Source organism: Benincasa hispida, unplaced genomic scaffold (genome assembly GCF_027475165.1).
Source record: "Benincasa hispida cultivar pf3 unplaced genomic scaffold, pf3_genome.v1.1 HicScf1121, whole genome shotgun sequence".
Classification (NCBI taxonomy): Eukaryota; Viridiplantae; Streptophyta; class Magnoliopsida; order Cucurbitales; family Cucurbitaceae; genus Benincasa; species Benincasa hispida.
Genome location: NW_028325435.1, coordinates 1 through 26,017, shown reverse-complemented (window position 1 = coordinate 26,017; position 26,017 = coordinate 1). Strand labels below are relative to the sequence as shown.

Below are 26,017 nucleotides of genomic sequence, written 5' to 3'. Positions count from 1 at the left end.
CCATGCCTCCATCATACTTAACATCAAAAAAATCCATTTAATTATGACCCTTAAACAAAAGAAAGGTAAAAAGGTAAAAAGATTTAACTGGCATAGATGAGAAAGCTTTATTTCGATATTACATGATGGAAGACTATCTATTATGTATAAGTATAATTAGGAAACATACAAGTGTAAGAAACATTTTCAAAGTTTATAAAATAAAAGTAGCTAAAAGAAAATATAACCAACTATTCCAAATTGAATTGGTTTAACTTACAAGTGTAAGAATGCTCCTAATCAATTCTTTCCCCACCCCTCTAGTTCCTATCCTTGAAAAACTATAACAATCAAAATCAAATAACCAAAATCAAATACACAAAATGTCATCAACATAATAAAAAAACAAAGTTAAAATCTTGACTTCACAAGAAATAATGAGAAATAATTAATAATGGAATACTGATTAATTAGTAAATTGGTGTGCAAATGGAAGGGGGAGTTGGAGTGTTAATTAACGCTCAACCCCAATGTCGAAATTCAGTCTGTGGGCTGTTCGAAGTGAGGTTGGGAAGTCTTGGTGCTTGAGGGCTATCTTGCATTATAGAGATAGATTCAAGCATCTGGTTCGTTTGATGGTCAGTGATGGACGATCTTGTTTTGTTTTGTGGGATCCTTGGTTCCGGGGGGGTGCAATTTTGGATTCATATGGGTCTACGGTGGTTTATGATGCAGGGAGTAATTTGGAGGCCTGGTTACCGGATTAGTCTTATCTAGCATGTTATGGTTGTTTTTCTTCTTTTTGAACTTGTTCTTGCTCTCTATTTTGTTGTTGTCCCTAGTTATGAAGTTTTTGTCTCTCTTCTCTGGCTTTATCCTTAATGTTTGGGTTTTTTTTTTTATTTTTTTTTTATTTATTTTTTTTTTACGTTTGTATTTGGTTATATTCATGTTTTATTTTCTTAGCTATGTTTGCTTTTTGTTGCTCTGTCTTTGCTTGTGCTTTGTTGCGTTGATGCCTTGATCCCGGGCTGTGGGATCCTCCTTGTTGTTGTATCTATTCTAAAAAAAAAAAGAAAAGGAAATTCAGTTCGAATTACTAAAAACACAATAAAGCCATAACATAAAATCTAATAACATGAAATAAAGCTACAACAAAATAGACATGTTTGGAAGTGATTCTTAGAAAGACAACAAAAGAATCTAAAAAATTACATCACAAATGTTTAAAAATGATTTTGAAATGGTCAAAATCATTTTCTTCATATTCAAAATCATTCTCAAATATGTTTTTAATATTTCAAATCAATTTAACATTTGATTTTACATTTTTAAATGAGCTTTTCAAACAATTAAAATTGATTTTGAATCACAAAAAGCATATCTTGAAGTGATTCTAAAAACGACAAAGTGATTTATATCATTTTAAAACACTCCCAAATATGTCCTTAAATAAGCATATAAAGCAAAGCTAAGTTCAGTTCCTTAAACTCACAACCCATTATTTAAAACAAACTAAAAGAAAAAGGAAATATCTGCTTTCAAGCAGCTTGGTGTTTGTGACAGTGTGTATACAAATGATTGGAGAGCTAAAAAGCACAGCACAATATCCCGTTTAAGAAATTGTAAATGACCAAATTTGAAAGCAGGGAATACCCAATCCCATTAAATGCTCAAATTTCAGCAAAATTAAAAATTGAAAAGAATAATGATTACGTAATGTAAAGTTAAAGAAACCATAATGAAGAGCTAGAAAATACCAAATGTTAATCATAGATCTGAGGTATTGTTCTGATCTTCTGACTCAGAAAAATCCATGGATACCAATAATGTTGGTTAGTGTTAAGATACCCCAATGGCAAGACACTTTCTATCAATCTAACCAAAACCATATGCATTGGGTTAAATCTTAAAAGTTATTGATTTTAAGTTGGATTGGGATAAATATAACATCTTGAACTTGATTTGGACTTGAAACAAATCTAACCTATCGTCTAACTAGAATAATTGATTCAAGGGAATTGACAAATGGCATTGAAGTAGGTTCCAACTTTTAATCTAAACATGAACACTCTGATATGTGCCATAGATCAGAATACTTTTGAACACGGCAACAACACAATCTAAGATGGCCTATACTGGATAAAAGTGGCAGCTACCATCATAATCAATTGAAGAAAACAAGAACCTATGGTCAAGGATTATTGTAATGGTAATGGTTGTGAAAACCAATGAATTGAACTGTAACAAGCTTCAAGCTAAAGATGGGAGAAGAGTAACAATAATCCATTGAAAGTTTAGGATCAAATTCTTGTATTGTGCTTATTATTCTTGAGATATATAATGTATGGCTCTGTGCTATGAATGTTTTCAAATAAATAGAAAATTTAGCCTAGTAAAATCAAAAGTTATTTTTAGAATGATATCCAATTCATATGAGTGCTAATCAATACCGAGAGAAGATTAGCATAAGAAATTAGTAGAGGACCTGAAAATTGGCCATTTCCAGGACGAATGTTCGCCACCGCCATGAATCCCATCGACAAAATCTTGAACAATCGAAAGCTTGTCCATCAACAATTTCGCACGCAACTTCTTCATCTTCTCATCCTCTTCCAGATTTCCATTCCCCCGGTGACTGCAAGCTCAATACTCACTTTCAAACATGCCTCATCTTTAAGAAGACAATTCAAATCCCTAAATTTCAACAAATACTCCCAACATACCCGATAAATCCCACTGCCACTCTGATCTTCTGCAAGCGACTCAAGAGTCATTTGTCAATCAAACCAGATTTAGCTAACCAAATGAACTGTTCGACGAAGTAATAAAACCCTTCTCCACCATATCCAAAGAGAGCGTGAATAACTGACTAAACTCTTTAGTTACGGGATCCACCATCTGTTAACTGCCAGACATTTCACTAAAGACAGACAATTGAACTCTTCTTACCATAGATATATTATGTGTCCATCTTAACCAATCAGAAGTGTGACAACCCTTCACAGATCGCTCGTAAGTACAGCTGGCCAATAATCGTTATGCCCCTATAGTTACATCTGTCTCCTTAAGTACCACTGATCCCTCTAATGAACATAAGTCATAGTCCTACTATGACTGAGTCTTTTCTTCCAAAGAGAAGTTGTGGCCACTATGTTCAAGCCCCAAAATCAGCCCTTAAGAGAGCAATCTCTATACTTATCCTTGTTTGGGAAATGAGTGAATTCCATCTTGTGGATTGAGTTCCCAGCTCATAGATCAGACACGTCCCCAAAAAGGTAGGCATGTTGAGTTGGAAATCTGGCCACTCTCACCCATACTAATCAAGGGACCGCCCTCAAAAGCAGAAGTTTCCAAAATACTTAGGATTGAGGTCGTGTCACCTATGGTCGTTTAGGTGAGATGCAAGTCTCTAGTATCAACGGCGTTATATATAAAGTCTAGTCATCTCGTGGTTCTGGTCTTATACAAACTCTTTGTATAGGACACCCTCGCTCCATGTCTCCACATGAATGGTCAAGATCTACCATTTGTAGTAGTTTACAACACTTGAAAACCTCTACAAAGTGAGCCGTATTCGTAGTGTCACCAGGATCAGGTATCCCACCTTAATCCTTATATACATACCGATTTAGATTATCACTTAAGCCATGATCCACTTGTATATCACATATACATGCTTAAGTTCACATAAGATAACCAAGGAGCTTTGTTAATTGGATATGAGTAAAGGCCAGAATTAAATAACACTTATTTTATTCATTGAACAATGTGTATCTTTACAAAACAACGAGACTCCGGGAGAATTAGGACACCAATCCTAACACATCAATCATAGTCCTACTATGACTGAGTCTTCTCTTCCAAAGAGAATTTGTGGCTACTATATTCAAGACTTGGAATCAGCCCTTAAGGGAGTAATCTATCTACTTACCCCTGCTTCGGGGAATGAGAAAATTCCATCTTGTATAACTGAGTTACCAGCACCCTAATCAGACAAATCCCCAAAAAGGTAGGCTTGTTGAGTTGGCAATCTGGCCACTCTCACTCATACTAATCAAAGAACCACCCTCAAAGGTAGGAGTTCTCGAAACACTCAGGATTAAGGTCATGTCACCTATGGTTGTTTAGGTGAGATGTAAGTCTCAAGTATCAAGGGCATTATATAAAGAGACTAGTCATCTCGTGGTTCGGTCTGATACAAACTCTTTATATAGGACACTCCCACTCGCATGTCTCCACATGAATGGTCAGGATCAACCATCTATAGTAGTTCACAACACTTGTAAATCTCTAAAAAGCGGGTCGTATCCGTAGTGCCACCAGGATCAGGTATCCCTCCTTAATCCTTATACTACAGATCTTTTTAGGTTATCACTTAAGGCATGATCCACTTGTATATCTCATATACATGCTTAAGTTTTCATACAATAACCATGGAGCTTTGTTTATTGGATATGAGTAAATGCAAAATAAAATAACTCTTATTTTTATTAATAACAATGTGTATAGTGTTTACAAACTACGAGACTCTGGAAGAATTAGGACACCAATCCCAACATGTTTAACTATTGAATCAATAACCAAACCGATCAAACCAGTTCTTTCAAGCAATGAACCAAAAATCCCTGAAAAATAGAAAGAACCTTCAGTTTGGACCAAATTTTACACACCCCTAATTTCCTGTATCTCTGTTAATGTCAGTTAGGGTTTATTCCTAATTAATATTTTCCTTTATAATATTTTCTCTTTTTGTATTTTCCTTTCTTAGTTTCTTGGTGTCTATTTATTTATCTTTATAAAAGTCTGATTGTGAATTATGATTATATTATTCAATATAATTTACTAAATCAACATGGTATGAGAACCCTAAAATTCTAGAGTTCTATAATTTTTAGCTATTGTCTCCCCAACTCTCTATTGCCTCTGTTCGATCCCTCATCTCATAAATATTTTGCCTTGCCCTGATTTCTACCCGCTCTGTCATCAATCAAAACCCTTCCTTCGCTAGCATTGCCCATTAGGGTTTAGTATAGTTATTATGCTATTGTCATCCAGCTCTGCTCCAGCTGTCATTGCCACCCACGTACATATACATTTCCTTCATTGTGATTACATGCATGTGTAGCCAGCCAAGTCCTCTTGCACTCAATCCATCCAGATCAACGTCGTCCAGATCCATCGGTCTCGTTTCACGTCTTCACTTCTAAATCATCCAGTCGTCATCCTTTGTCGCTCGCCTCAAATCTGTCCGGTCCCGTTTTGCCCAATCCATATCGTTGTTGTCCAATACATTTTTAGTTCGTGCATCTCTAGATTTCATGTTCTTCGTTTGTCGACTCGCAGCCTCGTTGCCTGTGAAACCACCCACCACGAATTTGTCGCACACAGCTCGTCGACCATGGATAAGTAGCCTCAATCCTCTCACATTCAGATTTGTCTTAGATCGTGTTCTGGAATGAGTTTAAGATTTGCTTCAATTAGGCTGATTCAATTCACTTCAATCAAATTGATTTTAGTTTGGTTTGGTTTAATTAATTTGGTTCACCTGTTTAGTTGTATCAACTATTTTTGTTTGTGGGTTCATCCTTTGTGTTTCTGTTATAGGTCATTTGTTCCGTTTCAAATATTTGATCGTGGTTCTCTGTTTCTAGTCCAAAAGCTTTTCATGGTTTCATTCTTCGTGGGTTTTTGTTTTCAGTCCAGATCTGCTGATTTGCTTCAGAAAATCAACTTGGGTTGTTCGTTTGAGAGAGGGTATTAACGTAAATTAGAGTTTATTCCTAATTATTATTTTTCTTTATAGTATTTTTTCTTTATGTATTTTCCTTTCTTGGTTTATTCGTGTTTATTTATTCACCTTTGTAAAGGCTAATTATAAATTCTGATTATTCAATATAATATACAAAATCAACAATCTCCTATATGGTTGCACCTTAATATCAAGTTTTTTTTTCCTTATTTTAATTTTTTTTTAAGATTTGTTTGAATCTCCTATTCTTTAGGTTCGGTTTATATTTTAATGTTGAATCAAAATATATTTTCTCCTCCAAATCCCTGTGTTGTGTGTAGATGATATTCCTCTTGCCGCTAATGATTGTGGGTCACTGCATGATGGTAAGGATTACTTTTCTAGCAACTTTGAGATGAAGGATATGAGTGAAGCTTCCTATATGATTGAAATAGATCATAAGGAATTTTGGGTTGTCTCAAAAGGCTTACATCAACAAAGTTCTAGAAAGATTTAAGATGGAATCATATAAACCTAGTCTAATTTCCATTCAGAAAAGGGGACAATTTCAATTTATTTCAATGTCCCAGGAATGATTTGGAGCATAAATAAATGGATAATATCCCTTATGCTTCTTTAGTTGGGAGTTTGATGTACGCTCAAACCTATACTAAGTCGAATATAAGCTTTGTGGTCGGAATGTTGGTCGTTATCCATCAAATTTCGAACTATTTCAATGAAAAGCTGCAAAGAAGATTTTAAGATACTTACAAGGCACTAAAGATCACATGCTCACATATGGAAGTAGTAACCTTGAGGTTGTTGGTTACTCGGACTCAGACTAATTATTCTACTTTAAATACTAATTGAATCATGGTGTAAAGTGGCTTGTTAGTACTTTAAAGGGCCTTTTTATTCTTTCTTTGAGAGTTGGAAAATTAAAATTTTCATTAGCGACAGACAAAATTATTGAGAAATAGAAAGTCATTCAATTTGAAAATTTGAGTACAACATTAAACATACATTTAAGAAGAAAATGACCCTATACTATATACTTTATTATCAAATGAGAGTGTGATTGGGGGAAAATAGGAAATTAGAAAAGTTGATTTCATTAGTTTCAATAGAACATGGTAATTTGTTCATTCATTCAAAACTAAAATGTAATTAATAGGAACGTGTTCAAAATCACTTTCGCAACAAAAGGATTTTTTTTAACAAAATTAATTTTTTTATGGAAACATTTGAACGAATTATTAAGTTAAAAGCGTGTTCAATATGTTATACATAGTATTTTTCAAGAATATGAATAAATAAAAAGAAAATTCTTTATCGATTTAAAATCTATATTTATAGAAACATTTGAGAAATAAATAATTCAAAAATAAGAAAGGAAAAACATATCTATAATTAATAAAATTACTTTTGATTTTTGGATATAGTGCAACCAAAATTATTTTGATATTTAAAATACTTTTAAAAATTTAAGATATTAAATTATATTTATCAACATCTTCCAACCAAAACTAACTAGTTTCTATCTTTCCCCTTGAAGATATTCCAAAAACACCACACTACAATTTCTTTTTTTAATTTAGTTTTTTTTATTTTTTATTGTTTAGAAAAAGCTTCAATGTTAGTTAATTGAAAAATAAAACGTTACATTTCTATTGTTATTTTTATTAATTTGAATGATAAAGTGAAAATAAAAAGGTAAGAGCCAAGAAGAGCTTATGTATATATGTTAAGGATCAAAAAGTTTGTTGTTCAAATTCTTACATCATCAATTTGTACCAAAAAAAAAAAAAAAGAAGAAGAAAAGATCAACTTCATTTATAAAAAAAAAAAATCATCTTCTCCCATTTAAAGGTCTTCAAAATGAGGATTTTTGGGTATATATAAATTGGGTTGGGAAAATTTTTTGGACCAATCCAAAAAAGCCTGGGAATGAAATGTCTGGGGGCTTATCTGAGAGCGTTCTGAAGTCTAAAAATCACGAATACCTGTTTTTACCTTGAGAATTAATGGTCATATAGATGAAGATTGGAACTAAGTTTGGAAGTCAAGAAATAAATTAATCATTCACTCATGTCCATCAAAGTATGAGACATGATGCATACATTAGTTTCGGTTCAACGGCTCAGTCAACGCAACAAATATCGGCTCAACGGCTCAGACAGGATCGGCTCGACTCGTCTTCTTGACTCCTTCGACTCGATTTGGCTTCTTTCAACTCAGTCGTCTATTTGAGAAGACACGAAACGGATGAACGAATATTTGAATCGATGGATCAGATAAAGCTCGTTTGGCTCGTTAAACAGAGGTCCGGGTTTGGGTCGCCAATGAACAACTCGAGCACTCAGATCTGGATCGTCGAATCCACGAGCAGGAATTCGGTGGGTTGGCAAGGCACGAACGTAATTTGGGCGAGGCATAAAAACGGGGGCACGAGTCCGATGAACGAATGAAAAATAGGGACAGAAACGAAGTCACTGATATGGTCAAGGCACGGACGAGCAAAGACCGACAGACGAAAAGCAAATAGAGGCTGGGTCGGCTGCACGAACGAATGTCGGTGGTGATTCATTAGTTGGGCTCTGATACCATGTCAATAATGTATTTCTTCAAGATGTATTTTACAAAAAAAGGTATGGGTAAATACAGTATGAAGGGATTAAAAATAGACCCCAGAAAGACTCAACCAATCCTAAAGCTCTCTAACTATATAGACTAAGTACATATATTAATAAAATCCATGATCTCTTGCATCAGGTGGACAACAACCAACATCTTAATCATATTTGTAGGTACAAAAGTTAGGTTTTATTTTGGTTTAAACTTCTACAAGTTCTTATCTAAGTAAAAGCAACAAAGTTCTCATAATTAGATGGATTCACAATTTACGAATATAAGTCGATTAGGATCATATCATACCTTTCCACACTTGTAGTCGATCAAAATGGGGTGATTCCTAACATTTGAAAACCAGAGATAAAATAGCAAACAAATTAAAAGATGTTCTAAAGATCTGAAAAGATCAAAACAAGAAGAAATAACACAAACAAAAACTGAAATTCATATATTATCGGATGAAATGTTCAGAACCAATTAGAATTTTAGAGCCTCAATAATAGCATCATTCGAAATCGAAATGAAAGGCTTCTGCAATAATCCAAATACAATCACTAATTATAACTAGAACATACATATATAATTTACATGAACAAATATTACAATCTAATAGAAAAAGAAAACAAAGAAAGTGAAAGAGAAGATATCACAATATACATTTTTGCCTTCAATTTTGAATCAAAAAACTTAATGTTATTAGCTTTAAAAGACTAAAAAATTCTCCTCTGAGTAGGGTTCAAGACACAAATATCTAATTCAAAAAATAGAATCAAAATCAAATCAAGAGAGAAAAGAACAATAATCCAAATCTAAATTTCTTATAAACCAATTGAAGAAAAATTATTGTACTCACAATAGAAGTAGTTTTCACATCCATGAACTAGGCATATTTTATGATTTATTAAACATAAACGAGTTGTACTTAAGAAGATAGTCAATCCTATTTCAATATATTCAAATTTTGCAGCCATGCCTCCATCATACTTAACATCAACAAAATCCATTTAATTATGACCCTTAAACAAAAGAAAGGTAAAAAGGTAAAGAGATTTAACTCGCATAGATGAGAAAGCTTTATTTCGACATTACATGATGGAAAACTATCTAGTTTGTATAAATATAATTAGGAAATATACAAGTGTAAGAAAACTTTTCAAAGTTTATAAAATACAAGTAGCCAAAAGAAAATATAACCAACTATTTTAAATTGAATTGGTTTAACATACAAGTGTAAGAATGCTCCTAATGAATTCTTTCCCCTCCCCTCTAGTTCCTATCCTTGAAAAACTGTAACAATAAAAATCAAATACACAAACTTACATCAGCATAATAAAAAACAAAGTTAAAATCTTTAGACTTCACAGAGAAATAATATGAGAAATAATTAATAATGGAATACTGATTAATTAGTGAATTGGTGTGAAAAAATGGAAGGGGGAGTTGGAATGTTAATTAATGCTCAACCCCAATGTTGAAATTTAGTCCGAATGTGTCTTTATGATATTCACACAATTTAGCCAACAAAAGCGTAGCTCAATTAGCATGATGTTTATACTATCAACCTCGTGATTTGAGATTCGATTCTCCCACCTCACACTTTAATTACAATACCTCTTCAAAAAAAAAAAAAATTAGTCCGAATGTCTAAAAACACGATAAAGTCACACCATAAAATCTAATAATATAAAATAAAGCTATAACAAAATAAACATGTTTGGAAGTGATTCTTAGAAAGACAACAAAATAATCTAAAAAATTACACACAAATGTTTAAAAGTGATTTGGTGTTTATGACATTGTGTATACAAATGATTGGAGAGCTAAAAAAACTCAGCAGAATATCCCATTTAAGAAGTTCCATGGATGCCAATAATATTGGTTAATGTTAAGATACCCCAATGGCTAGACACTTTCTATCAATTTAACCAAAACCATATGCATTGGGTTAAATTGTAAAAGTTATTGAGTTTAAGTTGGATTAGGATAAATATAACATCTTGAAGTTGATTTGAACTTGAAACAAATCTAACCCGTCATCTAACTAGAATAATTGACTCAAGGGAGTTGATAAATGGAACCATTGAAGTAGGTTCCAACTTTTAATCTAAATATGAACACTCTGATAAGTGCCATAGATCAGAATACTTTTGAACACGAAAGCAACACAATCTCATCAAAGAGCCTACACTGGATAAAAGTGGCAGCTACCACCATAATCAACTGAAGAAAATCAGAACCTATGGTCAAGGATTATTGTAATGGTAATGGTTGTGGAAACCAATGAACTGAACTCTAACAAGCTTCAAGCTAAAAATGGGAGAACGCTAACAATAATCATTATCATACATTAATAGTTTAGGAATGCTCATTATTAATGAGATATATAGTGTATGGCTCTGTGCTATGAATGTTTTCAAATAAACAGAAAATTTAGCCTAGTAAAATTGAAAGCTATTTTTAACATGATATCCAATTCTTATGAGTGCTAATCAATACCAAAAGAAGACCAGCATAAGAAATTAGAAGAGGACTTGAAAACTGGCCGCTTCCATGACGAATGTTTACCACTGCCATGAATCCATCGAAACAATCTTGAACAATCGAAAGCTTCTCCATCAACATTTTCACACACAACTTCTTCATCTTCTCATCCTGCTCCAAATTTTTATTCCTTCGGTGACCGCAATCTCAATACTCGCTTTCAAACATGCCTTATCTTCAAGAAGACAATCCAAATCCCTAAATTTCAACGAAATACTCCCAACATACCCGATAAATCCCACCCACACACTGATCTTCTGCAAGCGACGAGAGTCATTTGTCAATCAAATCAGATTTAGCTAACCAAATGAATTGTTCAACGAAGTAATAAAACCCTTCTCCGCCATATCCAAGGAGGGCGAGCAGAAATTCTTGGGTAAACTTGAAATGTGAATTTCTTAAGGCATTAAGGTCCTATATGAACTTGTCGAGAACGGAGGCCGAATCCACACCAGACCCGCATGATCGATGACAAACAAAGGTTGGATCGACGAACGAAGGTCGAATCTGTACACAAAGGCCGGATCGATGAATACAATCAACGAGCGGAGGCCAGATCTGCACAACGAACAAACTTGCACGACGAATGCACCTGTACCATCGATCGATGATTGATGGACCACGACAGATTCTTCACCCACAATCGACAGACAAATGGCAAGGGTTTGAAGGAGAGAAGCGAGAAAGAAGAGCGTTTGGCGAATTTGGAGAAGAGAAGTGAGAAAGGAGACGGAAGAAAATTATTAGAGAAATTAAATGAAAGAGAGAGGATACTTTATTAAAAAAATAAATGGGTATCTACAATGTCGGTTTAAAACCAATAGTAAAGTATGTCTTTAATGTCAGTTTAAAACCGACATTGAAGATCCACTTTTTTTAAACCGACATTATACATCTGTTTTTAGTTTTCCAACCGACATAAAAGACCAAATTTCTTGTAGTGGATGGTTCAAGAATTCATTGACATTCCATCTATGTTCGATTGACATTATTAAAAATGGTTATAAGAAGGTCACTTCATGAATTGTAGAGAGTGTACAAAGTCATTAAAAATGAACAACAAGGTTCCATATCATCCTTGTGATGTTATAAGTTTCATGAGAATACTTATAGAGGTCGGGAGCTTGCATTGAATTCAATCAAAGGATTTTGTGAATCCTTATATGCTCTCCTCCATGCATTCTCAGTTGTTCTAATTGAGAAGAATCCATAAGTGTTTTGTCCTCAACTCAGGTGCAGGTCGAAGGATCATTGTTTCAAATGTGTTCTTGAGCATTTTCCCTTTTTATGGCTATAATTTTCGCTACAACCACCCATATCACCTTTATTGGTGTGCTTGTATCATCTTTTTGAGCTACATATCCTTGGACTAAATGTAGATTTTGATCGTTCTCTATCGCACTGAATTCTTCTATATTTATATTTAACTAGCCAAAGAAGCATGTTAGATGTAAATATATCTAGGAATACAAGTAATTATTTAAATTTTAATGCATAGAAATTGTTACTTTCCAAGGTGGAATTGGAGCATATGGTTACCAGAATAATAAATAAAAGATTGAGTCAAACGGAGAATGAAGCAAATAGAATTGAACTTCGGTGTAAAGTGGCTTGATGATCATTTAGAGTATCTATTCTTATTAATTTTTTTTTTCTGACTTTAGTTTATACATTGATTATTTTAATACTATTTTCTCAATTTTAAACTACTAATTGAAGTAGTTCTAATGATTTTATGCCACCTATTTTCCAAACTACTCATTGATGAATGACAACTCTCTCTCTTGAGATTTCTATCGCCCCAAATTCATCCTTTGAACGGTTTAAGGATTTGATCCAAAGTAAGTTTTTCCTTTCTGTCAATCACAGAAATTCTTGTTTGGCCATATATCGTGATGGTTCCAAAAAGAAAAAGTTTATTATGGTCGATGTATGTTATTTTCAACTCCCACAATAATGATTTGTGCATTGTTGTTGATTATGTTCCATCTAGTCCACTGATTTTTGCAAATACAATATATGCAAATGCCAACAACCATGAATTAGGTTCGTTGTCCAGACCCTTCGGGGACGTTATTGATTTTGCAAAAGTGTATTCCTGTTTCGACTTTTCATTAAGGAACACTCTATATTTAGGAGTAAGTTTGTACTAAAGAAAGTCATATACTTGATTGGTCTTAAAGACAACTTTGAATTTTAAGACCACTAGGTCAAACCAAACATCATTTGACTTCCATTGCAACCGCTCTTCTTGTAACTGGTATCTACGTGCATATGTATATAAGAAAAGTGTTTTTTGGATGGTTCAAAATTCATTGACATTCATCTATGTTCTATTGACATTGTTAAAAATGGTCATAAGCAGGTTACTTCATGAATGGTAGAGAGTGTAGAAAATCATTAAAAATGAACAACAAGGTTCCATATCGTCCTTGTGATGTTATAAGTTTCATGAGAAGGCTTGGAGAGGTCGGGAGCTTGCATTGAATTCAATCAAGGGCTTCTGTGAATCCTTATATGCTCCCCTCCATGCATTCTCAGTTGTTCTAATTGAGACGAATCTAGGAGTGTTTTATCTTTAGCTCAAGGTCGAACGACCATTGTTTCAAATATGTTGTTGAGAATTTTCCCTTTTGATGGTTATGGAAAATAAAAAGCAAGACAAGCGAGAAAGTTCTTTACATCAAATTAGTTTAAATTATAAAATGTAAATAAAAAGGGAAAGAAAATATGAGCTTATCCCACTGAAAAGTTTTCAACATTAGAAATTCAATTGAAATCACACCCCCTAACCATAGCTTTTCTACAATAAGAAGGTCCAAATTGCCTCTAGAAAAGGGCAAAAACGTCAATAATAAAGCTCCCAGAGTTAAGGATTGGGAAATAACAAATGCAAAATCTCCAATCATATCATTATTATTTCAGTCAAAACTCTTCTCCATGCTATAAATAATATAAAACCCAAAAAAAAGAACAAAAAGAAGTGAGAAACTTCTGAAGAGAAGAAGCTGCTGAAACAAATTAACAAAGTAGAAGAGAAATGGATCGAGTAAAACCCCAGAGTTGAGCAATTTCTTTCAAATTCATAAGCAAAACCCAGAGTTTAGAAATTTCTTTACAACACATATGCATTTCTTCTAAGCAAAAAGATAGAAGAAATTACCCGAAACTCATTGCCTCTGATTTCTTTAAATATGCATTCTAATCTCTCCACTACCATTTCTGCATTCTTCTCAAACCTCTTCTTCTCTACTATTTCCTGCTTGCAGTCTTCCCAATCTCATCCCTGCCCTTCCTTACCCTGCACCCATCATTTAAAAAATGGCAGAGCAGTTGTGTAATCCAAGCCACCTGAAGCATGAACTGGAGCTGAAGAAGTATCTGAAACCTTACACTTGCGATGGCTGCAAGGAAATAGGCTTTGGGCCTCGATACCGATGCGAAAAGTGTGATTTTGATCTTCACAAAGCCTGTATGTTTCCAAAAAACTCACCAATTTCCCATGAATTCTTCCCACGTTCCACCTTCAAGTTCTTTAAAATCCCACCAAGAGCCTGCCACGACAAATGCAGACGGATCTGCGACGCCTGCACAAAGCCTATCAATGGCTTTATGTACCACTGCAAGAAACGTGACTTGGATCTCCACCCTTGCTGTGAAAACCTCAAGATGAATTACCAAATTGAAGACGTGGAGTTCAATCTCCACAAGGAAGTCCAAGGTGAGTGCATGTGGTGCAACAAAAAGACCATCAGAAGCCACGGCCAACACAATGGTTGGTCCTACATATCTGAGTGCAGGAAGTACCATGTTCACGTGGCTTGTGCCACTGAAATGGCTTTAGAAGAATGGTACAAGAACGGAGGAGACTGGATCAATGTCGATAATGCCGATCAGGACCCAAACTTGGCTCTGCAGAAGGTGAATCTGAAAGCAATTCAAGCTCGAGGGCGTGGGGATGGCGGAAAAGGGAACAAGTTTTGGAGGATCCTTAAGGTCTTCATCAAGACCATTGTTAGTATCGTTCTTGGAGATCCCACCACGGTTCTGGCGTCTCTCTTCATCGAGCTGATTGCATGAAACTTGTTTATTTAAACTTTTGTTTTGCCTTCTCTTTCTGCATAGTGTATTCTCTTTTTTCTTTTATTCCAAAAGTATAGTGTACACAAGTCTGTAACACTAAAACCATATTTCAGTTTTGATTGTGTGCCTGCAAATGAACAAATAAAAGTGATGTTTTTTTCTTTATTGTTGGGTTATTGATGATAATTTAATTGGAGCCAAATAAATGGGGAAAGCTGAACGATTCAGATCTCAAAATAAAAGAAGAGAAAAAAGCACAGGATTCAGATTCAACAAACCAACCATAGAGGGCTAAATCGAAGAAAGTTAAAAAGGGCGAAAAGGAAACGACAAGAAATTGAAGTTACCTGATATCATCGTGAGATGAAATGAGTTGATTAAGGTCGAACTAAACTGCCATGGCAGACGCAGCCGGCGGCCACGACGTCGGTCAAACCAGGAGGAGTTCGGCGATGAGAGAGAGAACTGAACAGAGAAGGAAATTTCAGAAGAAATGAAAGGAGTTTAGGGCATTTATGGATGAATTAATTGTATTATATTAATATTATATTATTTTTAAATTGAAACCTTAAATTTGGGCTCACACCGCTGTTAGTGGGCTGGGCTCAAAACTAAAATAATTTGGATTCCGTTCTTCTCAATCCATATTCTTTTTTATATTTTCAAATTACTTAATTTTCCACTTTTAAATGCAATTTTTATATCATCTATATTGGTTTTGAAGGATTAAAAATATATTTTAAAGTTATTTTAAAAATATAAAAGTGAAACGGGTATTAATGGTTTGTATTCGTAATTGACCGTGAGGGTATTTTTTAAACTTTTTGTAAGTTCAAGGGTATTTTCAAAACTAAACACTAACGATTTCCTTCCAAAATTAACAGCAATGACACTTTTGAACCGTTTATAAAAGTTTAAGAGCATTTTTATAATTTTGAAAGTTCAAGGATATTTTTTACACAAGTATAAAGTTTAAAGATATTTTGTATAATTTAGCAAAATATGCAATATGTAATTTATTATAAATTAAATTAAATAGCAAATTTACTCTTTATGGTTTGGACAGAGTTAGAGGTTAGTCCTTATGATTTCAAAAGTTAGAATTTAATCCCTATGCTTTGATATAATTAATTTCATATATAGTTCCTATAGTTTGTTAAAATCTTCTAAATAGACCCTAGTATAGGGAATGTTTATGAAAAAATTTTCAAACCATAAAGACTAAATTCTAATTAAAAACCACATGCACTAAATTTTAACTGCCTCCAAACCACATGGACCATAATTTTAATTTGTCTAACTAATTATATAATATTACAAAACAATAATTATCCAATTTTTTTTAATGTAAAACATGTTCATAAATAAATTAATGATAGTGTATAATAATAGTTTATTGTCAACTTATATTTAGTAAGTAACTATAACTAATTTACAATTATTTAAATCATAATCCAACTTCTTGCTGTACTACCAAACACACATCTGAAAACATGAAATATAATTCTATTTTCATTTAATCCATTGTTTTCAAGTTTCAGTTTTCATATTCTCCACGAAACAGACTCTCAATTTTATTTTGCTTCGAATATATAGCCAATAAAAAATACCATGTACACTACATTGTTTGGGATAGGAATATGCACGATTTAGTTCGGCCTGATTTTGAGCAAAATCAATGATTGAATCGAATAGATCAATTTATAACAACTGTGAATAGCTAAAACCGAATGTCTTCGCTTTTGATTTTAAACTGAATTTCCCTTATTCGGTTCGTGCGTATCCAGATTTTATGTTCTTCGCTTGTCGACTCGTAGCCCTGTCGCCTATGAAATCATCCACCACGGATGCGTCGTGCACAACCCGTCGACCATGGATCAGTCACCTCAATCCACTCACGTTCAGATTTATCTTAGATCATGTTCTGGAATTAGTTTAATTTTGTTCAGTTAGGTTGGTTCAATTGTTACACCCCGCCCCAAGCCCACCTCCTAAGCCTAAGGAGAGGCGTGAGGGACCGCAGATACCACCCTTTTGTGATACCTACTGCCCATCTGAACCCCTTTAATACACTCAGTAAATTTTAAGTCAAGGAGATAAACAACAATTGATTAAGCAGGCCCATTTTATTATTGCAATATAATGTTTATACAACTCCAAGACTTAACTACAAAGTTTACATGAATAATTCTAAAACCCCGAAAGTGTGACTGTGGCTTGTGGCTGACCTTGACCTTAGCAGCACCCTAGAACTCCTCACCTTTCGTTACCTAGGAAGAAAAACATAAAATAACAGAATGAGCTTCACAAAGCTTAGTGAGTGGTAAGTAACTTTTAGAGTCTATTTCAACTCATAAATAACAAGCATATCATAAATACGAGGTTGAATCTCAAACCTTAGCTTTGAATGAGTCTGTCTCAACTTTTATCTACATGCACGGTAGATAGTTACTTGTTACTAATCATAAACGCTTGCTCTTTTGCATTCTCCTTTTATTCCCTATGTGCACATAGCTCCACGCTCATGGGCTCAGAAGCTAGGCTCATCGGCCCTTTGACCATCCCATACGATGTTCCTTCTACAGGCTCAGGAACTAGACCTCTCGGTCCTCTAACCATCCCATAAGGTTCCACTCGGCTCAGAAACTAGGTCTATTGACCCCCTGACCATCACGATTATATATTCTCATTCACATGTTATTTAATCATTCATAACATAAACATAAACAATTTACTCTAAAAGATATGCTTTAGACTTAAAGGAATACCACTCACCTTGGTAAGGATAGGAACCTTTCTTTCTAGGAGTTCCTTGATCACCTTGGGCTCTCTTTCGAACCCTAAAATCCAGATTTAACTTGAAGCTTAGATTACTTTCTTCTACAAACATGTTATAAAATTTCTCATGAAGCGTACATTAAAATATTAGCTCAAAACTTCTCGTGGTTTGGTCAAAATCCTCAAAACATCAAGACTGGCTCAAGCTTACCCGACAGCTTGACCCCTTTGAATTTTCTACACTCTCTTGCCCGATTCCTTGAAGCTTCTTCTCTGGCACCCTACCATGAAAACTAGGCTCTCAAAGCTTTCAGGTGGCTTTAGAATCACTCCAAACGCACGAGTATTCTGGGAGAAATCCTCGTCCTAATTTGATGCTACTTGCAGACTTCACTGTCCGACAACATCTTCTCCTCTTGGAACTTCATGGTCAACGCATGCTTATCTCTGAAACTTCTCTTAAACACTCTTCCAAATGGTTTTTTTAAGAGGATTTCGAGTTATGTACTGAAGAGACCTCTTGTGGTGGTATTTATAGGCTAAAGGAAATGATCCTTCTCATCTTTACCAAGCCTCCAATGTAAGACACCTCCTACTCTTGAAGTGTTTGCACCATGTTTTTGTTGAGATTGGTGTCCTAATTCTCTCGAAATCTCGTTGTTTATTAAGATCACATTGTTCAATGAATAAAATAAGTATTATTTAATTCTAACATTTACTCATATCTAATAAACAAAGCTTCTTAGTTATCTTATGTGAACTTAGGCATGTACAAGTGATATACAAGTGGATCATGCCTTAAGTGATAACCTAAATCGGTCTATAGTATAAGGATTATGGTGGGGTACCTAATCCTGGTGACACTACGGATACAACCCGATTTATAGAGGTTTGCAAGTGTTGTAAAGTACTACAGATGGTAGATCCTGATCATTCATGTGGAGACGTGGAGTGGGGGTGTCCTATACAAAGAGTTTGTATAAGACCTGGACCACGAGATGACTAGACTCTGTATATAACGTCGTTGATACTAGAGACTTGCATATCACCTAAACGACCATAGGTGACACGACCTCAATCCTGAGTGTTTTGGGAACTTCTAATTTTGAGGGTGGTCCTTTGATTAGTATGGGTGAGAGTGACCAGATTGCCAACTCAACATGTCTACCTTTTTGGGGACTTGTCTGATCTGGGAGCTGGGAACTCAATCCACAAGATGGAATTCACTCTTTTCCGGAAGCACGGATAAGTAGAGAGATTAATCTCTTAAGGGCTGATTCTGGGGCTTGAACATAATGGCCACAACTTCTCTTTGGAAGAAAAGACTCAGTCATAGTAGGACTATGACTTATGTTCATTAGAGGGATCAATGGTACTTAAGGAGATAGATGTAACTATAGGGGCATAACGGTTATTAGCCCAGCTGTACTTCTGAGCGATCTGTGAAAGGTTGTCACACTGCTGATTGGTTAAGATGGACACATAATATATCTGTGGTAAGGAGAGTTCAACTATCGGTCTTTAGTGGAATGACTGGCAGTTAACGGATGGTGGATCCCGTGACTAAAGAGTTTAGTCAGTTATTCACGTACCATTGAAGCTTTAAGCTACAGGTCCATGAGGTCCCCTTGGTAGCTTGGATTCAGTTGAGGATCAGTTCTTGGTGTTGATTTGAAATGTTCAAATTGACAAGAGGTATTATGATTATATATGATATAATCGGTATGATGTATGAGATACATCTAGTGGAGGATTGATGTAAATGAGATTTACATTAAGTACCATAAAATAGAAAAAGAACTATGGTTTATATGTTTCATGAGATGAAATATCAAAACTATAGGTTATAAATATAGTATGATAAGTTGGTTATCATTTATGTTTATAATAATATTAATTATTGGATAATTAATTATTTTTCTTTTAAATAACCAAAGTAGTGGGTGGTTATTGGGTCATGGTAACCGTGAGTTTAAAAGGAAAGTGGCTTTCCTATTTTAAAAGAAGGTTTTACAAATTGATTGAAAAAGTTTTGAGTTTTCTCTCGGTGAAAAGAAACTCATGAAGTCATCACATAAATCTGGATTTACTAAATGACGGCTGGGCGAGCTAAGCAATTGTGAAGAGTAGAGCTAAACGCTCGGGCAGTATTTACTAAACGAATGCATAGTTTTGCTAGACGATCGCTGGCCCAAGGTAAACAATCGTGTAGTGTCTATAGGCGACAAACCAAGCTAAACGATCGCATAGCTTTTGCTAGACGATCGCTTAGCTTTATCTAAACGATCGCATAGCTTTTGCTAGACGATCGCTTAGCTTTATCTAAACGATTGAGCATTGACCTATACGATAGGTCTCCGCCATCTCCCACTTGCCCAGTCGTGTACGTGATCGTTGTTTCTTCTATTGCTCTGCCTCATACTAAGTCCAAATAGAGCCCATCCTCTAGATTCTCACACCGAGAATACCAAGGTCACCTTGTTGGTGGTGTCAGACTCAACTCAAAACTGTCGAGCTTTGCTGGAGGCCGTTCGTGGTGCTGTGGAGGCCGTTCGTGGTGCTGTGGAGGCCGTTCGTGTTGCAAAGGAGTTCGTGACTGAGGCGATCATTGAGGAGTTCGTGGCCGAGCGCGAAGTGTTCGTGCTGTGTTGCTGTGGTGTTGCGATCATGTAGATCAGGTGTTCCAGGCTGCTGTTGTTCGAGCGTTCGTGTGCATCGGAGCGTGGAGACGCATCCTCATTTGTGCGTAGAGTTTGATCCCTTTATGCATTTGTTTTGTTCATGCTATAATTTCTGGAATTATTTGTATAACCGTTTGCTTTAAAGTCGACTGTAAATATATGTTCATTCATGATTGTAATTTGGAATAGTCTTGTTTCGCTGCATATGGAAATCTCGATTTCGATTTCCTTAAGTTTTGCCACCATCTACTTTCTTGCCATTCACCTACTCTCATGCCATACACCTACTTGAGTTATCTTCCTCATGCATAAGACTTCCTTTGCATGAAACTTAATTCATCCAGCTTCTACTAACTCAAGTCTAACCACCTCTCGGTATAGCCATTTGTCCAGATGAGCTCATCAGTTTTGCGTAATATAAGCCTCTACACCGCTTCATCGTTTAGTCCGTCATCTAGCCCTTGCACTTCATCGCTTAGCTCCATCGTTTAATGAATCTCTCGCTGTAATCGTCTATTGCTTAGCATTACGCCAGATCGTGTAGCTCAATTGTTTAGTAAATGATCCCGCTCTCAGCGATCTCGCTCTCCACAATCTTGCACATAGCCTATCGCTTACCTGTCACGCCTATCATTTAGTGCTGACGCCTTATCGTCTAGCGCTTACACTGATCGTGTAGTGTCTTTGCCTATTATATAGCTTGATCGTCTAGCACGTCACTTCTCAACATCGTGCACATCTTTACGATCATCTAGCACATCGCTGAACTCCATGCCTACTTCATCGCTTAGCTTTACGCATTTTCTACACGATCGCCTACCTCATCACTTAGCTTCGCGCATTTGCTACGTGATCGCCTACCTCATCGTGTAGCGCCACTCCTTTGCTACACGATCGCCTACCTCATCATGTAGTATTGCTTACTTCTATACGATCATCTGCCCAGTGCCTTATGCTCAAGCCTCTCTCGCTTTCTCTGCCCTCGCTCACGCACCCTCAACACATGAACAACTCTTGGCAATGCCTTTTGCCAATTCTTTGGCCAACATGCATCCTAACTCACAAACGCATGGTTGTCTTTGGTTTAATGCTTAATCTCTTTTAAACCTCTACTTACTCAACCTCATCTCATGCGTTTAATAATTCCTAATACCACACGCATGGTTTGTTTTGGCTTTAACTTAGTCAAATTTCACTAATTAAGGCTTAATTCAAAGCTACTAAAAGAAAATCTATTCAATACTTAGAAATTTCCTTCTCTGCAACATAGAATTTAACTCATACTTAGTTAATTCCCTTAATTACCTGCTTAAGTAGGGAAATTGAGATCCAGGTTTCAAAATTCCTCCCCCCTTAAGAAAATTTCATCCTCGAAATTTACTCGTACTTACTTCGGCCTAAGGTTTCACAAGGGAAATTGTGATCCTCTTCAAAATTCCTCCCCCCTTAAGAAAATTTCATCCTCGAAATTTACTCGTACTTACTTCGGCCTAAGGTTTCACAATAACCACTGTTGTAAACTCTTATAACCTTGTCTATTACCACGCTTCTATTGCGCTACTCTGATATTATCTTCTTAGTTTGTCAACGATACTTCTCCTAGCCATCTCTTAGCTAATCGTTGAACAAAACTATCTACAATAACTTTTCAATCTCAAACTCTAAATGAGAATAACTTAAATTCATACTTACCTTTCTCAGTAGATCTTCAGGTAGTGTTGTGAGTTCCAGCTCCGGTTGCCTGCTAGGTCATGCCACTTCCGCTATTCTTCTTAGTCTCACTTTGACCAACTTCTTAGATTTCTCTTTAAATCTTTACTCTACCACACTTCCCTCCGGTTTTACCGAACTCAACCCTCAGGTTTTCTAAACTCAACCCTTCTGTTTACAAGAACTTATGTTTTGATACCAAACTGGTATTAACTAATTCTTCAACTTTCCTAGAAACTTATGCTCTGATACCAAGTTGTCACACCCTGCCCCGAACCCGCCTCCTGAGCTCGAGGAGAGGCGTGAGGGTCTGCATATATCAACCTTTTGTAATACCTACTGCCCATCTGAACCTCTTTAATACACTCAATAAACTTTAAGTCAAGGAGATAAACAACAATTGATTAAACAGGCCCATTTTATTACTACAATGTAATGTTTATACAACTCCAAGACTTAACTACAAAGTTTACATCAATAATTCTAAAACCCTGGAAGTATGACTGTGGCTTGTGGCAGACCTTGACCTTAGCAGCAGCTTGGAACTTCTCACCTTTCATTACCTGGGAAGAAAAACATGAAATAATAGAATGAGCTTCACAAAGCTCAGTGAGTAGTAAGCAACATCTAGAGTCTATTTTAGCTCATAAATAACAAGCATATCATAAATACGAGGTTAAAAATCAAACCATAGCTTTGAATGAGTCTGTCTCAACTTCTATCTATACGCACGGTAGATAGTTACCTGTTACTAATCATAAACGCTTGCGCTTTTGCGTTCTCCTTTTATTCCCTATGTGCACATAGCTCCCCGCTCATGGGTTCAGAAGCTAGGTTTGTCGACCCTTTGACCATCCCATATGAGGTTCCTCCTACAGGCTTAGGAACTAGACCTCTCGGTCCCCTGACCATCCCGTGAGGTTCCACTCGGCTCAAAAACTAGGTCTATTGACCCCCTGATCATCCCGATCATATATTCTCATTCACATGCTATTTACTCATTCATAACATAAACATAAACAATTTACTCTAAAAGATATGCTTTAGACTTAAAGGAATACCACTCATCTTGGTAAGGATAGGAACCTTTCTTTCTAGGAGTTCCTTGATCACCTCAAGCTCCCTTTCGAATCCTTAAGATCCAGATTTAAATGAAAACTCAGATTACTCATAGTTCCAAGCCTATCTCAAGATATTTCCTTCTACAAAAATGCTCTAAACTATCTCAAGAAGCTTACATTAAAATCTTAGCTCAGAACTTCTCGTGGTTTGGCCGGAATTTTCAAAACATTAAGACTGGCCCAAGCGTACCCGACAGCTCGACCCCTCTGTCTTTTCTTCACTCTTCAGCCCAATTACTTGGAGCTTCTTCTCTGGCAGCCCTATCATGAAAATTAGACTCTCAGAGCTTTTAAGTGCCTTTACAATCACTCCAAACACACGAGGATTCTAGGAGAAATCCTCATCTCAAGTTGATGCCACTTCCAGACTTCACTGTCTAACAACATCTTCTCCTCTTGGAACTTCATGGTTAACGCATGGTTATCTCCGAAACTACTCTTGAACACTCTTCCTAATGTTTTTTTCAAGAGAATTTTGAGTTATGTACTGAAGAGACCTCTTGTGGTGGTATTTATAGGCTAAAGGAAATGATCATTCTCATCTTTACCAAGCCTTCAATGCAAGACACCTCCTACTCTTGAAGTGTTTGCACCATGTTTTGCCACCACCTACTTCCTTACCATTCACCTACTCTCATTCCACACACCTACTTGAGTTGTCTTCCTCATGCATAAGACTTCCTTTGCATGAAACTTAATTCGTCTAGCTCCTACTAACTTAAGTCTAACCACCTCTCGGTATAGCCATTTGTTTAGATGAGCTCATCATTCTTATGTAACGCAAGCCTCAACACCGCTTCATCGTTTAGTCCATCGTGCAGCTCTTGCACTTCATCGCTTAGCTCCATCGTTTAATGAATCTCTCACTGTAATCGTCTATCGCTTAGCACTATGCCTTATTATGTAGCTCATTCATTTAGTAAACGATCCCGCTCTCAGCAATCTCGTGCATAGCCTATCGCTTAGCTGGCACACCTATCGTTTAACACTGACACTTTATCGTCTAGTGCTTACACTGATCGTGTAGATTCTTTGCCTATCGTATAGCTCGATCGTCTAGCACGTCACTTCTCAACACCGCTCGCATCTTTACGATCGTCTAGCGCATCGCTGAGCTCCGTACCTTTGCTATAGGATCGTCTGCCTCATCGCTTAGCTTCGCGCATTTGCTACACGATCGCCTACCTCATCTAGCTTCACGCATTTGCTACGTGATCGCCTACCTCATCGTGTAGCATCGCTCCTTTGCTACACGATTGCCTCAACGCATGAGCAACTCTTAACAACGCCTCTTGTCAATGCTTTGGTCAACATGCGTCCTACTTCACAAACGCATGGTTGCCTTTGGTTTAATGCTTAGTCTCTTTTAAACCTCTACTTACTCAACCTCATCTCATGTGTTTAATGTTTCCTAACACCACACGTATGGTTTCTTTTGGCTTTACACTTAGCCAAATTTCACTAATTAAGGCTTAACTCAAAGCTACTCAAAGAAAATCTATTCAACATTTAGAAATTTCCTTCTCTTCAACATGGATTTCACTCATACTTAGTTAATTCCCTTAATTACCTGCTTATGTAGGGAAATTGAGATCTGGATTTCACATTAATTCACTTTAGTCTAACCGATTTTAGTTTGGTTTGGTTTAATTAGTCCAGTTCACCTATTTAGTTGTTTCAACTATTTTCATTTGTGGGTTCATCCTCTGTGTTTCAGTTATGGGTCATTTCTTTCATTTTCAAATATTTTGATCATGGGTCTCAATTTCTAGTTCAAAAGTTCTTCGTGATTTCGTTCTTCATGAGTTTTTGTTTTCGATCCAGATCTATTGTTTTGATTCATAAGTTTTTCTTCACAAACTTGGGTCTTTCACCATCCTATCACCTTGAGTTTGAGAGAGGCTGTTAATGTAAATTAGAGTTTATAACTAATTAGTATTTTCCTTTATAGTATTTTCCCTTTTTGTATTTTTCTTTCTTGCTTTCTTGGTCTTTTTTTATTCACCTTTGTAAAAGGCTAATTATAAATCCTGATTATTCAATATAATATACATAATCAACAATTATTCAATATAATATACAAAATCAACAATCTCCTATATGGTTGCATATTAATATCAAGTTTTTTTTTATTTCACTTATTTTAACTTTTTTTTTTGTTTTAGATTTGTTTGAATCTCTTATTCTTTAGGTTCTGTTTATGTTTTAATGTTAAATCAAAATATATTTTCTCCTCCCAATCCTTGTGTTGTATGTAGATGATATTCCTCTTGCTGCTAATGATTGTGGGTTACTGCATGATGGTAAGGATTACCTTTCTAGCAACTTTGAAATGAAGGATATGAGTGAAGTTTCCTATGTGATTGGAAAAGATCATACGGAATTTTGGGTTGTCTCAAAAGGCTTACATCAATAAAGTTCTAGAAAGATTTAAGATGGAATCATATACACCTAGTCCAATTTCCATCCAAAAAGGGGACAATTTCAATTTATTTCAATGTCCCAAGAATGATTTGGAGCGTAAAGAAATGGATAATATCCTTTATGCTTCTTTAGTTGGGCGTTATGCTCAGACCTATACTGAGCCGTATATAAGCTTTGTGGTCGGAATGTTGGGTCGTTATCCATCAAATCTCAAACTATTTCATTGAAAAGTTGGAAAGAAGGTTTTAAGATATTTACAAGGCACTAAAGATCACATGCTTACATATGGAAGTAGTAACCTTGAGGTTGCTGGTTACTCGGACTTAGACTAATTATTC

At 35.7% G+C, this 26,017-nt stretch overlaps 1 long non-coding RNA gene and 1 pseudogene across 1 annotated transcript; both read right to left on the bottom strand.

The window, feature by feature from the left end:
• Positions 1-8,133: 8,133 nt before the first annotated feature.
• Positions 8,134-15,084, bottom strand: LOC150031574 (uncharacterized). The gene is made up of 4 exons (XR_016525732.1): positions 14,046-15,084; positions 9,568-9,628; positions 8,645-8,872; positions 8,134-8,267 (listed from the first exon to the last, which is right to left on the bottom strand). It is a non-coding gene; the product is annotated as an uncharacterized LOC150031574 (long non-coding RNA).
• LOC150031575 (peroxisomal membrane protein 11A pseudogene) lies at positions 10,715-11,483 on the bottom strand (annotated as a pseudogene).
• Positions 15,085-26,017: the final 10,933 nt, after the last annotated feature.